The following is a 16,772-nucleotide window of genomic DNA, read 5'->3' as shown; positions in this document are numbered from 1 at the left end:
TTCTATGTAAAGAGAGTGCAAAAGGAATCATAACCAATTTACGTTCCAGTTACAAATGTAAAATCTCGCACTACAGCCAAAGTTTATGTCCTGCACCGTACAAACCAACAAGCATTGTAAACATCCTAAAGGCAAACCTTAGCACATTATTTTTATAATACAATGTAATTATACAAGGGGGTAATTATTTTTGATGAAAAGTTTCTGCAATCAAGATTCACAAAGTTTCCGTGAGCATGAACAAAGTTCAAGGAGCTCTCCCACTTCAACAATGCTTGTCTTTCTCACTTTCACTTTCCTTTTTTGAAAAGTTTTTAAGTTCTCCTCTTTATTTTTTTTGTTTTTTAAACTATATGAAAGCACTCAACATAAATAAATGACTCTCTAAAACTTCCGGGTTGTCTCTCTGGCAGCGCTTTCTTTAAAGCCATTAAGCTAGGAATTTAGTGCTCAAGTAATGAATCCACCCGGATCCCAAGGTATATCAAAGCCAATTTTAATTAACAATGATTTGTAATTTAGTAGTGAGCACAAAGTAACATATATCAAGCAACAATGAAGTCTAACTCTCTTCCTATGCATCGGCATGTCATAAAAGAACAATTCATGCACACATAGTAAAGGTCAATGCATAGTATAAGCAATTTCTTGCAATTCTATCATGTTGGAAACATAGAGAGGTGGAGATAAAGTTCCTCTCTCATAATAATTGCAAGTAGGAGCAGCAAGCACATTCATATCACATTCATCAAAATTATCATGTGCAACGGTAAAAGGCAACCCATCAATGTAATTCTTAATAAGCACAAACTTCTCCAAAAAAGTGTGGTAGGGAGAATTCAAAAAGATAATAGGACTATCATGCGTGGGTGCAATAGCAACAATTTCATGTTTAACATAAGGAACTATAGCAAGTTCATCTCCATAAGCATAATTCATATTGGAATCTTGGCCACAAGCATAGCAAGCATCATCAAAAAGGGATATTTCAAGAGAATCAACGGGATCATAACAATCATCATAGCAATCATACTTCGGTAAGCACGAAGGGGAATTAAACAATGTATGAGTTGAAGAGTTACTCTCATTAGAAGGTGGGCACGGGTGATCAATCCGCTCTTCCTCCTTTTGTTCTTCGCTCTCCTCATCATCTTTTTTTCATCCAATGAGCTCACAGTTTCATCAATTTCTTCTTCCATAGCTTCCTGCAAAATATTAGTCTCTTCTTGGACAGTAGAGAATTTCTCAATAAATGTATTAATATAGTAATTGTATTCATAATTTTCATAGCAATATCTAAGTATAGGAAGATTTTCAGGCCTATAAACATCATCATTTAAAGCTTCATACTTTTCAAACAAAGATTCAATTTCATAAGCAGCCTTAAAAGCAACAAATTCTTCTATTTGTTCCACATCATAGTAATCATATCTACCATTAGCATAAGAAGCTAAGGTTTCATTATCATTAAATTTGCATGAAAAGGGAAGGTGTGGAGCCTTCATCCTAGAGCAACAAGTAATATCATATCTCAAGCATAGATCCTGGGCATACCAACGCAACATAATAAATTGGTCCCATAATAGTTTCCCTTTTGTGTCAAGCGATAATCCCTAAAGTATTCACATTGATCCAACGTGTCTCCCATTATAAAGTTGAATGGGGTTTTCTCAGGATTATCAAAGTAGTACATATTATCTTTCACATAATGAGAATCGAGGGTTTTAGGAGTTACCCCATCTCCATGAGTAGCAAGTACACCTAATTTTTTTGGTAATTTGCGTTACATATCCATAACTAAATATAGAGAACAACTTAGAACAGAAAATAAAAATTACTTAGTGATAAACCAAACAAGCACACACGAGAATATTCACCCCACGCTATGACTCCCCGGCAACGGCGGCAGAAAAAGGTCTTGATGACCCGCAAGTATACGGGATAGTTGTAGCCTCTTTCGGTAAGTAAGAGTGTCGAACCCAACGAGGAGCTAAAGGTAGAACAAATACTCTCTCAAGTCCTACCGGCCACTGAAACGACTCTACGCACGCTTGACATTCGCTTTACCTAGAACAAGTATGCAACTAGAAGTACTTTGCAAGTGTGATAGGATATGTTTGCAAGATAATAAAGAGCATGTAAACATAAACTAGGGGTTGTTTAGATAAATATGCAATAAAGTAAATATAGCGAGTGTGGAAAAGTGGTGGTAGGAGTTGTGAAATTGTCCCTAAGTAATTGACTACGTTACTAGATCGGTAATCACTATTGCAATTCTATTTGAGGGAGAGGCATAAGCTAACATACTTTCTCTACTTGGATCATATGCACTTATGATTGGAACTCTAGCAAGCATCCGCAAATACTAAAGATTCATTAAGGTAAAACCCAACCATAGCATTAAAGCATCAAGTCCCCTTTATCCCATACACAAACAACCTACTTACTCGGGTATGTGCTTCTGTCACTCACGCCACCTACCATAAGCAAATCATAAACATGTTGCAAACCCTACAGTGAGAATCCCCCACGCTTGCACGACACGGAGGGCACAATAGGACAGCACCAATAATAAAACATGCAACTCAAACCAATCATAGCAATTCATCAATCACCGATAGGACAACGAAAATCTACTCAGACATCATAGGATGGGAACACATCATTGGAAAATAATATGAAGCATAAAGCACCATGTTCAAGTAGAGGGTACAGCGGGTTGCGGGAGAGTGGACCGCTGAATATAGATGGGGGAAGGTGATGGAGATGTTGGTGACGATGATGGAGGTGTTGGTGAAGATCGCGGTGATGATGTTGGCCCCCGGCAGCGTTCCGGCGCCACCGGAAGCAAGGGAGAGAGAGCCCCCCTTCTTCTTCTTCTTCCTTGACCTTCTCCTAGATGGGAGAAGGGTTTCCCCTCTGGTCCTTGGCTCCCATGGCGTGGGAGGGGCGAGAGCCCCTCCAAGATTGGATCTATCTCTCTGTTTCTGTGTTCTCAGATTCTACCCCTTCACCGTTTCTTAAATATCCGGAGATCCATAACTCCGATTGGGGTGAATCTTTTGCCCAAATCTTTCTCATAAAATTAGCTTTCTTGCACCAAAAGAAGAGCGTCAACCGCCTTACGGGTGGCCCGCGAGAGCCCAGGCCGCGCCCAGGGGGGAGGGCGCACCCCCTGTCTCGTCGCCACCCCGGATATCGTTTCGCATTGATTTTACTTCCCAAAAATCATAAATATTCCAAAAAAAATCTCCGTTCATTTTTATCCGTTTGGACTCCGTTTGATATTGGGTTTCTGCGAAACAAAAAACATGCAACAGACAGGAACTGGCACTCGGCACTGGATCAATATGTTAGTCCCAAAAAATAGTATAAAAAGTTGCCAAAAGTATATAAAAGTTGAAGAATATTGGCATGGAACAATCAAAAATTATAGATACGACGGAGACGTATCACCATCCAGGGTTAGGTTCTCTCATTCCAGAATAACCAATTATAATTGTGGTCTCAGCTGGAATGCTGAACTGAACCATGCAGTGTACTGACCAGGTGAAATGCTTGTGCATTCCACTAAATTTAAGCACCATTATTTGCAGAAATAAGTAGACCACAATGCCTCTTGTCCGTGCACCTGTCCAAAAAACCGTCGTGCAGCCGTGCCAGCTAGTCCTCAGTCCATGGATGAACTGGTAGAAAGTGCATTCTGGACTAGGATGCAGTTGTTTTCGCTCGTCCCTGCACTACAATCAGGAAGTAAAACGTACGAATCAGCTTCTTTTAGATTGTGTTGGTCATTCTACCTTAGTTACTACCAATGTAGGGATACCTTGAAGACGGGAGGTTAGACGACGACAACGAGGGATAGCCATCTCATTTTGCGCAGTTGTACTAAAACTGAGGTGTGTGCTTTTGATTGTGCGGATAGAAATGATACGGAGACAGACATCCCGAAACGATATGGAGACAGACATCCATGTTTGCGCCAATACGAAATACGATTATTTAAACAGTGACAGATATTTGCAGTGGTGTATGATTAACAGCAGCATCTATTGTGTTATAATTGGTACTAGATTGACAGTATGAAGAGTCCTTAAGTAAGTAGCATCACATCACATCAACAATGCCACTAGATTAACATGCAGAACAATAGCATTGGTATTACTGTCATGAGAGTAGCACATGGTCAGTAAATGTGCAATCAAATTTGTGTAGTTCCACTGGGATGAAGCAATGTTAGCGTGTGAGATTTAAGTGTAACTGCAAAAACACAATTCATGGGAAATAAAGCAAGACGGAAGCACTTCATAAAATGGTGGTGGCATTGCTTCAATTTATCGACGGCACTAGACCATTACTTATAGTGACATTAGGTGGCATTGCTTAATGCTTCATGTGATTTTACATTAATGGTAGCGATATGGGCATAGGGACAGCAGGTATCTACTACTTTCCCCCGTTTCCTCTTAGAACCAAGTCCTAGATTCATGCTACAACTTTCCCACTTTCTTCCCTGTTTGAACCAACGCTTAGAGTCGACTGTATGAACTAGCTTTACCTCTAATAATAGTAGAAGTCTAGGTGGCTTTGGAACAGCGGACGGAAGTAGAAAAGGATCCACATGAAGGGAGCTGGGGCGGTAGAGCAAGGCAGGTTTTGAAGGAATATATACCTGAGGGTCGTCGGCATGTGGCAAAGATGGTGTCTGGAGGCCGCATCTTGGCCACAATACCGCAGGGAGGAAGAAGGGGTCGGAGGCCCTCCTGAGCCGGCGCTCTCTTGGAGAGAACGGCACGGCCGCCGATCGGGACGCGCGGGCAGCCGTTGGTCTCCTCCCTCGCCGCAGACGATAGCGTGAACAATGCACCTACACCCCTGCCCCGGTCGAGGTTGTCCGGCCAGATTTGTGACCAACCGTGAGCTGAGAGAGAGTGTGGCCACCTATGTCTTGCTTAGATCTGGAGAGCATGAGAGAGTGAACGAGAGGAACCCTAGTAAAGCAAGCGCTAAGGCTCCTGCTTTTATATATAGTGGAGTGATTTTGTTGTACCAGCTTCAAAAAAATGTGCTCCTACGTGTACCCGCGAGTGGGTGTGAGAGAACTAGTGCGTGCGTGCACCGCTTCTCTTCGTGAGAGTACAATATACTATGCCCAAAGAACGTTCGCCACAAGAGTAATAGTATAAGTGTGTGACGTGTGAGCTAAAATAAAATGTGCGCGCCGTCTTTTGTTTTTTAGAAGTTCTGAGGGTAGAGTGTGAAGAGCACATATGTGCGTGATGTCTACCTGTAGATAGATGGTGGGTGCGACGTGCGAGTCTGCGAGAGGACTTGGGAGAGTCGTGACTCGTGAGGGTGCGTGTGCGTGAGAGAGAGGGGGGGCACGTATCAATGCAATGCATGTGTCCGTAAATCTTTATCCGACAAATGTTCGCCACAAGCCTTTTCCTGACGAACGCCGTAAGAACCGTTAGATCGGCATTAGACAGTGTCAGTTTTGCCATGTCATTTAACAGAACAGCCACTCCTCCTACCCACAAATCTTCCACATGAGTGTTAGCAACTGCCGTATGCTCCCTCCGTTCTGAAATGTCGTGCATATAGCTTTATTGAAAATTCAAAACTCGCAAACTTTTACCAAGTTTTCGTGTACCAAATTGCACATGTAGAATACCCTATATATATCATTTCATTCATATTCGAGAGGTAACTATAAAGATGGGTGGGGAGTCTACAAAGAAACACCATCGTATCACCCGCAGCAATTTCAACCATCCTTTAGTGTCGAGGAATATCATAGGAACTCTATATGATATGATTTTTATAGGATTTTTTTCTTTAGAGCCAATTGGTTCATAGGAATAGATTCATATACTCCACATTTCAAAGGAAATAAACATGATATCATTTCTATAGCTTTAGAGCCACTTGGTTCATATGAATGGATTCCTATACTCCCTTAATTTCAAAGGAAAATAAACATTAGCATATATTCAATAGAAAAGTTCCTATGATATGAACCAAATTACATTTCTTTTCTAATCCCTCCTCATAGGAATTGAGATACATGTCATCTCTAGATTCAATAGAAAAGTTCCTATGATGTGAACCAAATGACATCTCTTTTCCAATCCCTACTCATAGGAATTGAGATGCTCCATGTCATCTCTTTCCCTACAACTTCCATGTATACATCTTCTATTCCTAAATAGACAGTACAACCCACTAGTAGCTTTTTCCAAGGGATAATTAGATTTATGCCCCTAGTTGTGTCCCACTCGTCTGTTTTACCCCTAATTCCCAAAAGTCATCGGTTCTGTTCAAGTCACTTTGCTCCTCTTATGCTTTTGCCCTTTGACCGTTTGACCGTCAGTTTGAAAACTTCACAACTAATTCATACTAAATCAGAAAAATGCAAATAAGATACCAAAATGTTCAGAAAAACATCACTTATATGTCAGTGTCATTTGCATTCATGAAAGAAGTGTTGGAAAGTGCACATCTGAGTTTAAGCTCTTTTGATACCACCATGAATAGTAAACTCTAAAAAAATTCAAAAATATTGAAAAAAATGGTGGCAAAGAACAACAAATGTTCTAAGTGCTTGCCAAGTTTCAATAGGATACGACATTCGTGGAAGTTGTGGCAAAAAAATAATCTATTTTGGAGTGTTGATTGTTTTTTTTTGCCGCGACACCCACGAATGTTATTCCCCGATGAAACTTGGCAGGCACTTGAAACATTTTTCATTCTTTGCCACTATTTTTTTTTATTTTTTTGAACTTTTTTAGATTTTACTATCCATGGTGGTATCAAAAGAGCTAAAACGCGGATGTGCACTTTTCAACACTTTTTTCATGTATGCAAATGACACTGACATATAAGTGATGTTTTTCTGAACATTTTGGTATCTTATTTGCATTTTTCTGATTTAGTATGAATTAGTTATGAAGTTTTCAAACTGACGGTCAAATGGTCAAAGGGCAAAAGCATAAGAGGAGCAAAGTGACTTGGACAGAACCGCTGACTTTTGGGAATTAGGGGTAAAACAGACGAGTGGGACACAACTAGGGGCATAAATCTAATTATCTCTTTTTCCAAAACATGCAACTATGGCACAAGAACTATATAGTGTGCCAATAACTTTGAAAGATGGTCGTTGGATGAAGCTAATCCGACAGTGTAGAGATAGGCAAATCCGAGCACTACTGGTCGTTGGATATCATCAACATTCCACCAGATCTGCCACATGTACAATTTAGAAGACTCCATGGTTGAACTTAAGCATAATGCACAAACCTCAAAACACAAGCACTTCTCCTTTGTTCTAGAATCTTCTGTATCGTAATTGATTATTTTTTTCTAAATGAATTGCCATTATTTGTTTTTTACTTTATGATTTAAAATGCACAACCCCATGAATCTTAACATTTTTATAAAACTAATTGATTTTGAATGAAATGAACTATAAGAACTAAATGAACATCTGCATCATGCATATATGACTCAAAGCTTTACATGCTATAGTGTGTATTTATTCATAATTTGGTTTCAAAATCTCATGCGTTCAATACATGTGTACCTTACTAGTTTTGAGTAGAGTAGCAAATTTCACGCGGCCCCGGGTATATCAAAATGCATGGCCCATGCATCATTGCCTTTCGGTCGAACCTACATCCACATTTTTTTGTACGTACTATATCTCCACTGGTCCCCAAACCCAAAATGCAGCCTCGTTCCCATAAAACCAAGCGGCCCACACATATTTAAGGCGTCGACTCGAACCCGTTTACTACAACGTGGCCCCGCACACCGTAGTACTCCTACAAACCCTACCGCCGCACTCATCATCGGTTTTCTTCAAGAGGACGAGGGAGAAGCTGATTTGTAGTGGAGGCGCTTTCAAAAAAAAAGGATCTGTAGTGGAGACCCCTACCCTAGGGTGCCCTAGGTAGCTGCCGCACGCATCATTGTTTTCTCTTTTCTTTATGCTCTTGCGCCCTAGAGTGAAATGATGGTTGCTTTGTCCGTCCAGCTTAATGCGGGAAAGGTGGGGCTTTGTGATTTGACCCCTCATCACTCATTTTCTACTACTGCGGCGCTACGACCGGGGTGCCTCCAATTCCAACCGCTGCTTCAAACTGTAATTTGGTGCATCGCACGTGGAACAAGATGGTGGATGAGCCACATGTCGGCCAAAGGGGTCCTGTTAAGTGTGTCGCCATTTCGTGTGCGGACTGACCCTGCTTGAGTTGCTACGCCAACACGACAGGAGCAGCCTACCACTTGGTTTTGCTCCTTGGTGAATCCCGACTATATTGATCTAAAAAGATACATGCTGAACTACCCTCTCCGTCTTGGTTTTTTATTTTTAGGCGTCTCAGTTTATAGGGCATGCACGTAGTTCTAGGTCATCCATTTGACTAACTAAATATGAGTTACTATGTCACAAAAAGTATATCATTGGATTCTTAAGCGGATGTAGTTGTATTTAAAAGTCGAGGGCGGGGCTTTTCCTGCGCGGTAGGCGGGGCAGTTCCGCCTAGTCGGTTCGACAGAGACGCGAGAAGACGAGGGAGTAGGCTGCTGCAAACGTAGGGCTGTGTGATTTGATAGCGAGTTACTGCTGGACAGGTGGTGCCCCATGATTTGACTTGCCATTATCATTTTAACTGCGGCGCTATGACCGGCGTGAGTCTCCTGATTCCTGACCACCTCCATACAGGTGCCTCTCCCAATACTCCACCATGTAGTAGAGGCTGGCTCTTGCATGAGAGCCCACTTCTCCACTTTTTCCTTGCCTCTCTTTCCTCCACATATGAAAAAATGCCATGTAAAGTGCACTATTGTACTTACTTTTACTTGCTCCTACAGGTGCTAAGCTTGCCACATAGGCATAAAGTCTGATGTGGCAAGTTAATCAAGAAGAGAGAGACTAGTTTGGTGGCCCAAGGAAGAAATGGTGCTAAGCGCGTGTACCTAGGTGAAAAGACAATTTTGAGTCTATAGCTAATTAAATGAAGCAAACTTAGCAACACCATTTCATTGGAAGAGGTCACTCCTTGGCAAATGCAATAAATACTAGTACTCCCTGTGTCCCATAATATAAGAACGTTTTTGGCACTACACTAGTGTCAAAAACGTTCTTATATTATGGGACGGAGGGAGTACGAAGAAAGAGATAGAGAGAAGTAAAAAATACACTTATAGCCAACCTTATAGCCAAAACCTTGTTGTAGTATGAGTGACTAAGTGATGACTATGTATGACATGACAACATCAGATAGCCTAATGCACTGTGTTAAATCTCCAAGGGCGCGAGCGACGCGACGGTCATGGTAGGCGCGACCATGATACGGGTTGCTGGTAGCCCTTGGATCTGAGATCAAACGGTTGCATGCTAAGTTGCTGAAAAATTGCAGAATAACCCTCCAGGATAGGATATCACCCATAGGTCTAGAATCACGCCATGCAACCGTTCGATCTCAGATCCAAGGGCTCTCGGAAGCCCATATCATGGGAGAATGGAAAGCCACTACCCTGCCGTTCGCACGCAGGAAGTTTGCTCCTACTCGTCCCCGCACGTCCTTCAATACTACAGCGGTTCGCTGCTAGTCGTCCCGTCCATTCACATTATGGCAGTTCCACTAATCCTAACCCTCCTCTCAAATCCATGGCGTCCCAAATCTCCACGATCGGCGGTGAGTACAAGGTTAGAACCATCACCGGCGATGAGTTCGACGTCATCTACACCCGTTCTTCCGCGACGGTGAAAGGATGCCTTTCTCGCTTCAGACGCATGTTCAAAAACTCAGATGATGAGTGGGTCGCTGGGCTAGATGTTGAGTACACCACAATCCTGGGATGAGAGAAGGATCTAAAGGACGAAGAGAGGAAGAAGCCCGCCGTGATCCAGGTTTGCATGCATGACTTATGCTTGGTCTACCACATATGCCATGCCGATGTTGAGTGCCAGGATTTTAAGAACTTCCTCAAGGACAAAACAGTGAAATTCATTACTGTAGACTTTAAGAACGACAAAGAAGTCCTGGGTCAGATAGGCCTCGTTGTAGGCAATCCCTTCGACCTCCAGAAGAATCGGCTGCTGCCCTCTCGTCAGCCTTCAATGCTGACCCTGGCAGGAGCCATGGTTCATCATTCGTACCGTAAACTGGAGAAACCTCATTACACGTTTCATCGTCATGCATGGCAGCAGACTGTACTAGATATAGACCACATCCACTATGCTGCAATGGATGGCTACCTTTGTTTCAATATCTACAATGGTTGGATGAAGAGCAACAGCCAAGTGTGCGGTTCAAGCAAAGAAGTATCGGCCAAGAGGAAGAGGGACAAGGATGAAGTCGAGGATATGGACGAGGACTTCGAGTAAGGTGGCAGTGTCGTTGCTCATGGTGGTTCTAAACTTCTAATGCAGTGTCTACCGGATTAGTTGCATAGTTTAATTTCAGGTGTGCTTAGTTTAATTTGAGGGGTGTGTTGCGCTGAGCCCCCAGCAGAACTATGGTATGTTTCTTCTTATTACTTTAACTCTTCAGTATGTACATACTACTAGTATTTCTTTAATAGAATTTAGCACCCCAGTTAAGCACGTACTAGCTTTTTTAATAGTACTATATGCATAATCTGGCGACGAGCGCTCTCTATATGTACCACCTTTTTTTAATTTCAATTTTTGCTCCATGGCGCAATCCATCGATAGTACTACTGTACAAAAGTATACATTTTTTAAAAGGCTAGAGTACTATTCATCACATATATAGCCAGTTAAATTCTCAACCTAGAACGATGTGCATGCCATGTAGTAAACCGATACGGAGGAAGTATAGTAAAAATGAGGTGATTTTATCGAGCGATCGGCGGGGTAGCATGGCATGTCATGCGGTCCCACGTGTCATGATGTACCAAGGCGATGTGTGTGTCCCTCTTGAGGCAGAAGCAATACTACGTGGTTTGAGATGATGGCGAACCGAAGTGTCAAATAATGGTTGCTTCGTCCGCCTGGGAAGGTGCGGCATTGTGATTTGACGTCTCATTGCTCTTTACTACTACTGGGACGGTACGAGTGGGGTGCGTCCCCCTGCTGTTCTGCACCGTTATTTGGTGCTTGATACGTCGACCCGGTTGCTATATGTCCCACATATCGGCGACACGAAGTACAGAATTCATGAAAGGGAGCGTCGATGGAGGAGTATACTATAGAATTCATGAAAGGGAGCGACTTAGTTTTGGAAAAATCTGTTTTTATGGAGTACGTACCCACTAGGGTTTATAGGGCTCATCTAAAGAACATTCGTTTTTCTGTTTGATAAGTCTCAATTCTACTATACTAGTAGTAGTACCATTACATGCTGGATTTCGAGGTGTGTTAGATCACCCGACGCAAGTAGTGTCAAGAGGAAACTAACCAATGCATGTACAAGTTCATGGAAATTTAGTGGTCATTCATGCATTCATTCTAATTAATGCCTCGGTAAACATAACTTCTTGAGAAAAACGAGCGTACTAATTACTTGTGCAAACTACAAAATTAATTCAACCACTCACCGTCTACCTTGGTTGCAGAGATTTTGAAATTGAGCCATAAACTGGAAAGGAGGGAGTAGTAACTTTTGTCTCGATTACTATTTGTGGCCTTGTATAGATGCAAAATGTATTTTTTTATAGCGGCCTTGTATAAGTAAATGGAGGGAGTACTAACCAAGGTACGTAGTAGGGACGAGGAGTAAACGGAGGGAGTAGTAAAATTTTCTCCTCGTGCTGCGAGCCACCGCGCGCGTGGGTGAGGGAGAAGGCGTAAGGCGTACAGTAGTAGGAGTAATACTACTACTACTACTCGTAAGCAAGATTCACCTCATCCTGCGAGCCACCGCGCCCGTGGGCGGGGGAGACGGCGTACTAAGCAAGCTTCTCCTTGCTCTGCGAGTTGACGGGACACATCAAAAGTACTCCAGTGTATAGAGCCTTACCTCTAAGGTAGGCCCCGTATGGTTTGCCTCTTTTTTTAACATAACACGTCAAGTCACAATTTGTTTGTTCACCCGTGGTAGACGATCCTCCCTCCACCAAGTGGACAACCAGTACACGTGTCAAATTACCACGTGGGCTGCCTTTTTCGTACAGAAATGAGCTCCACCGTGTACCCGCGCGGGTGTGGTTGAGAAAGAGACGGGAGTACATGCGCCATGCATGCACCTCTTCTCTTCGTGCACGTCCCCCACCTACGTGGGTGTGTGTGAGAGAGATACAAACCTAGACATAATGCACCGTCCATCCCCATGCCTCCGCCCAGTCCGACCACCAGTCACCACCACGCCCCACTCCTCCTCACCTTATCTCTCATCTTTCTCCCTCCATTTTTATATACAAAGGGACACTATCAAAATTACAATTTGCAGATATACAAGGCCACTAACGCTAATCGATGCAATATTAATGGTGTTTGCCTCGTGGTACTAGCAAAGGAGGACATTAATTATCCCTTGCATGCATGCGGGAGTTTGTAAAAAAATGCATCTCGATGTTCTGTGCAATACACGGGCATCTTGCTAGTCCATGAAAACAACACATGGCAAAATTCCACGGCGAACGAGGGATTTGAATCTGTTGGGAGGGGCTGTTCGGATCTTGCCCGGTGTAGCCAAAATATTGATGACCCTTTTGTCCACTGGTGCCTTGGCCACCGACGAAAGAGGAATGGCTCGGGTGCTCATGTTGTCATGCATCCTCCAGCGCGCACGTTGGAGACGAGCTCGCATGAGCTGTGTTTTTTTGTCCCACAATGCCGCCCGAGCCACCCACAGACCGACGGCGACCCGCAAATTACGCCATCCAACAGTAGCCGCACACATTATGACAACAACTCAACCAGTTGGACGAAATTCGCGCAAACACGTAGACAAACTGATATTTCATATAAACAACGACGGAAATCATATAAAATACCGGATTTTCATACAAACATGACGGATTTCATTACATTCAAATGAACTATGCGGTGCTAGTTCTGGACAGCACAGGTATATAATACCTGGCCTAAATGGTCGCCCGCCGATCGATTTGTGTTCCTCATGTCCGGCAGCATGATCACCGGACTGCCGGGAGCCCCGGAGGTATATGCTTCAGCACAAAGGACGGCTCGCTTCCCCATTGCCCAACTGATATCATTGGCTGGTGTCAAAGATGATGGTGGACGGCACCGGTTCGAGTTCATCACCGGCCACTACTTTGCCATGGCCGGCACCGGCTCGAGTTCATCCTAACATTCCCCTCTTCCATGGAGCCCATGCGGGGTCGACAAAGGTCCTCGCAACAAAAGGATCCGGCAAGACACCTGCTGTGTACGCCGGCGTCGCCTCTGCGGTGGCCTTCATGGGACCCAAGCGGCGGCGGCCTCCCGTGTTCTACTTCTCCTCGATGATGGCGGTGGACGCGGAGGCGCTGGCCACCGACTCGTCGCTCTTCGCACACCCGGCTTCTGTCCCTGCTTGCATGGCGCGGCCGCCGGCATGGGAGTCTCGGCCACAGAAACCGGAGACGTTGTACGAGGCGGCGGCATGGACAGCAGCAACGACGCCCGTGCGCCGCTCCTCGTCGAGCTGGCCTGGAGCGGCGAGTTGCTGAACCGCGCGTTGGCTTGGGGCAGCAACGGGGTCCATCGGGTGAGGGGAGGGAGGTGGATCAGCAAGCTGCATAGCTCGTATCCGGCGGGCTACCCAGCCGGCTTGGATGTGGAATAACTACTCTTCCTAAGCCATTGTAAGAGTGGACAAAATGGTGGAGGAGATAGGGGAGCGGCGGAGGTGTGCGATTCTTGGCCAGCGTTTGGCCTCGTTTAAATAGGAGATTAAATAGACGGCGTACGGGAGGAGCTCGGCCGGCGCTGCGTTTAACGCCGGCCTGGTCATGAACGGACGTGTGTCTACAGTGGGTTTCTCGGCTTCCACACGGGCGGGTTTCATGGAGGTGTTTGAATGCAGCACGGAGGCGTGTTCAGCCACGCGTGCCGCGAGTGGCGCCCTCAAATCTCACCTAGGACACCGCGCCGTTCTTCCACTGACGTGTGGGCTCTTTGGGTGCATGGCCTGCATGTCAGTGACCCAACGCACGTAGCGCACAGCAGAGGAACCTTTGGTGGGCCAGGGCGGTCAGAAGTGGGCATTTCATACACCGATGATTGTTCATTGAGTGTGACGTCATCTTTTTCATGTAGATAAGCCTACTATGTTGATAGCCCATTCGATATGTTGTGATTCATAAAGACCGCTGCAAACATCAATGTTCTGCTTATCACAGATAAGATTGATTAATACCTGTAACAATCCATGTCCTTAACAAAGGGTGCATGCACGTATAGGTTGAGTGTGTGTCTTGCATCGTGTGTTGTGTGCATGCAGGCGTGCGAGTGTTGCGTGAGTCCAAGGGTACATTTCAGTGTTGCATGCATGGGTGCGTACATGCGTGTGTTCGTGAGTGCATGTGTACGTGTCAGTGTTGCACGCCAGCATATGTGTGTGTGTATGTGTCAGTGTTGCACGCCTGCATGCGTGCGTGTCTTGCGTGCGTGCATGTGTACGTGCGGGGTGAGGCTACACGTCAGTCGACTGACTTTTTCATCTCTGGTCATTAGATTTTCCAGCCGTTGGATACGAAATCAAGGGCCTCCAGTTTATCATCAAACTCCACCCCTCCTGAGCCGCCAGCCACCACTGGCCGAACCGCCAGCCCCTACCGCCCGCGGTCGGCCCGCCCTCCCCGAAACCACTCCCCACCACCGGTCCGCCGCCGCACCGGCTATCCCTCTAGCCCCCCCTCCGAGCTTTTTCTCCAGCGATCCCCACCCCACCGCCCAATGAACGCCCCCCAACCGCCGGTGACTGTGAACCAGAGGTCTCACGACTTCGAATACCTACCGACCAGTAATTTATTACCATTTCTATCCTTCATATACGCACTGACGGGTGGGCCTTGTGGTAATGTGCGTTGCTGAATGTGGACCGTTTGACTGGTCAATTGATCATGTTATCAACAAATTACGGAGCTGTATGGTGAGCCAGTGACCATATGATCACCCTAAAATGTACTCCTATTTTATTAACACATTACTGACTCAAACTACCATTTCTTTCTTTCATATACGGGCTGATAGGTGGGCCCCATGGTTACGCGCCCCGATGGTGCAACACTAGTTGCGCCGCGTGGAACGATTGACTGGTCAATTGATAGTGTCATCAACAAAATACGGAGTTGTACGGGTGAGCCAGTGACTGTATAATCATGACATGTATTTGTTTAACACAGTACATAAGAAAGGGCTCATATATATGCGCAAGCACTCACCTCTATAAGCGCACACACCCGAACCCTACAGCTATGAGCACCTTCGAGAGAGTGGGCCAGCATATATGATCTTGAGATTTTACGAAGTCACCATAGGTGCTTCGTAGTCGAGTGGAACGTCTCCTCCCACTGAACGTACATCACCAGAAAATACTGAAATTAACACAAGATAAATGCGAGCACCGGGACTTTAACCTTGGTGGGCTCGAGAAACCACTATCCTCCTAACCATCCAACCACATGTTGGTTAGCACGACAAAATGTATGTGGTGACCGTGATGAGCTTATTCTGAAGTCCAGTGACCATATCGTGCTTTCGCTTCAAATACAATGACCGTAAGTGTCGTAAACAAAATACGGAGCACGCATCAAATGCAAAGTACGTCAGTGTCATCAACAAAATATGGAGACGTATCATGCGCTAGATACCATTGTACTATTGTATATGCTTATTTTCTTAGTGGCCAATTGTGTGTGTGGTGTGGTGGGCACATCATTTCTAGTTGTGGTGGGTCAACATGAAGACTCGTGGGTCGGTTCCATCCTGCACCACATATAGGTTGGACCGAGACGTGTTATACGAAGACCCATGTGGAGGACTCGGCGTACAACACGAAGCTACCAGAGTCGCGGAGGACTCTATCCCCACTGGTGATAAGCCGACTATATATGATTTGTAACCCTAGGCCCTTAGTATGTTATACAAGCTTGGGGGCTAGTTCGTCGATAGTATACACACACGCACAATGCCTGGTATTCACGTGTACTTTGTACATACCCCTATCACTAATATACAGTACCAGGAGTAGGCCCTTTCTTCAACTGCAAGGGTCCGATCCGAACGAGGGTAAAACTTGCCTCGTATTACCATCCAGCCTAACAGCCAGGGATATCCTACCGAATGATATGATGAAATCATATCTGCCAACTACTAAGAGAGAGGTGTGTCGGGGGGGGGGGGCAATGTGCGCGAGAGAGCCTAAAGATAATGTGCGTACGGGAGACACGTAGGCACATATATGTGCGTATAGAGGGCTAGTAGAGACCGTGTGTGTGTATATATGCATGTGAGAGAAATAGTGTTTTCCAACTGAGATTAGTGAAAAGAGTGGTACATAGTAGTCAGAAAGAGAGAGAGAGAAACAGAGAGAGCATGTGCGTGAGACACCCCGACACCCTGAGAGAGATTGTGAGCATGTGTGGAAGAGAAATGCCGATGCATATAAAGTGTGTGCACTTATGTGTTAGATAAAGTGATATATAACGCGTTTGTGAGAACGAGGCGAGGCATAGTGCATCTACGTGTAAAAGGCGGTTCTACGCATTAAATTAACATATAAATGGCATTATTATTTTTGGATGAGATCATGAATTTTGCAAATTGCGTATGGACGAAAATCGGTCTATCAGAC

Source organism: Triticum aestivum, chromosome 3B, assembly GCF_018294505.1.
Source record: "Triticum aestivum cultivar Chinese Spring chromosome 3B, IWGSC CS RefSeq v2.1, whole genome shotgun sequence".
Classification (NCBI taxonomy): Eukaryota; Viridiplantae; Streptophyta; class Magnoliopsida; order Poales; family Poaceae; genus Triticum; species Triticum aestivum.
This window is presented reverse-complemented; position numbering follows the sequence as displayed.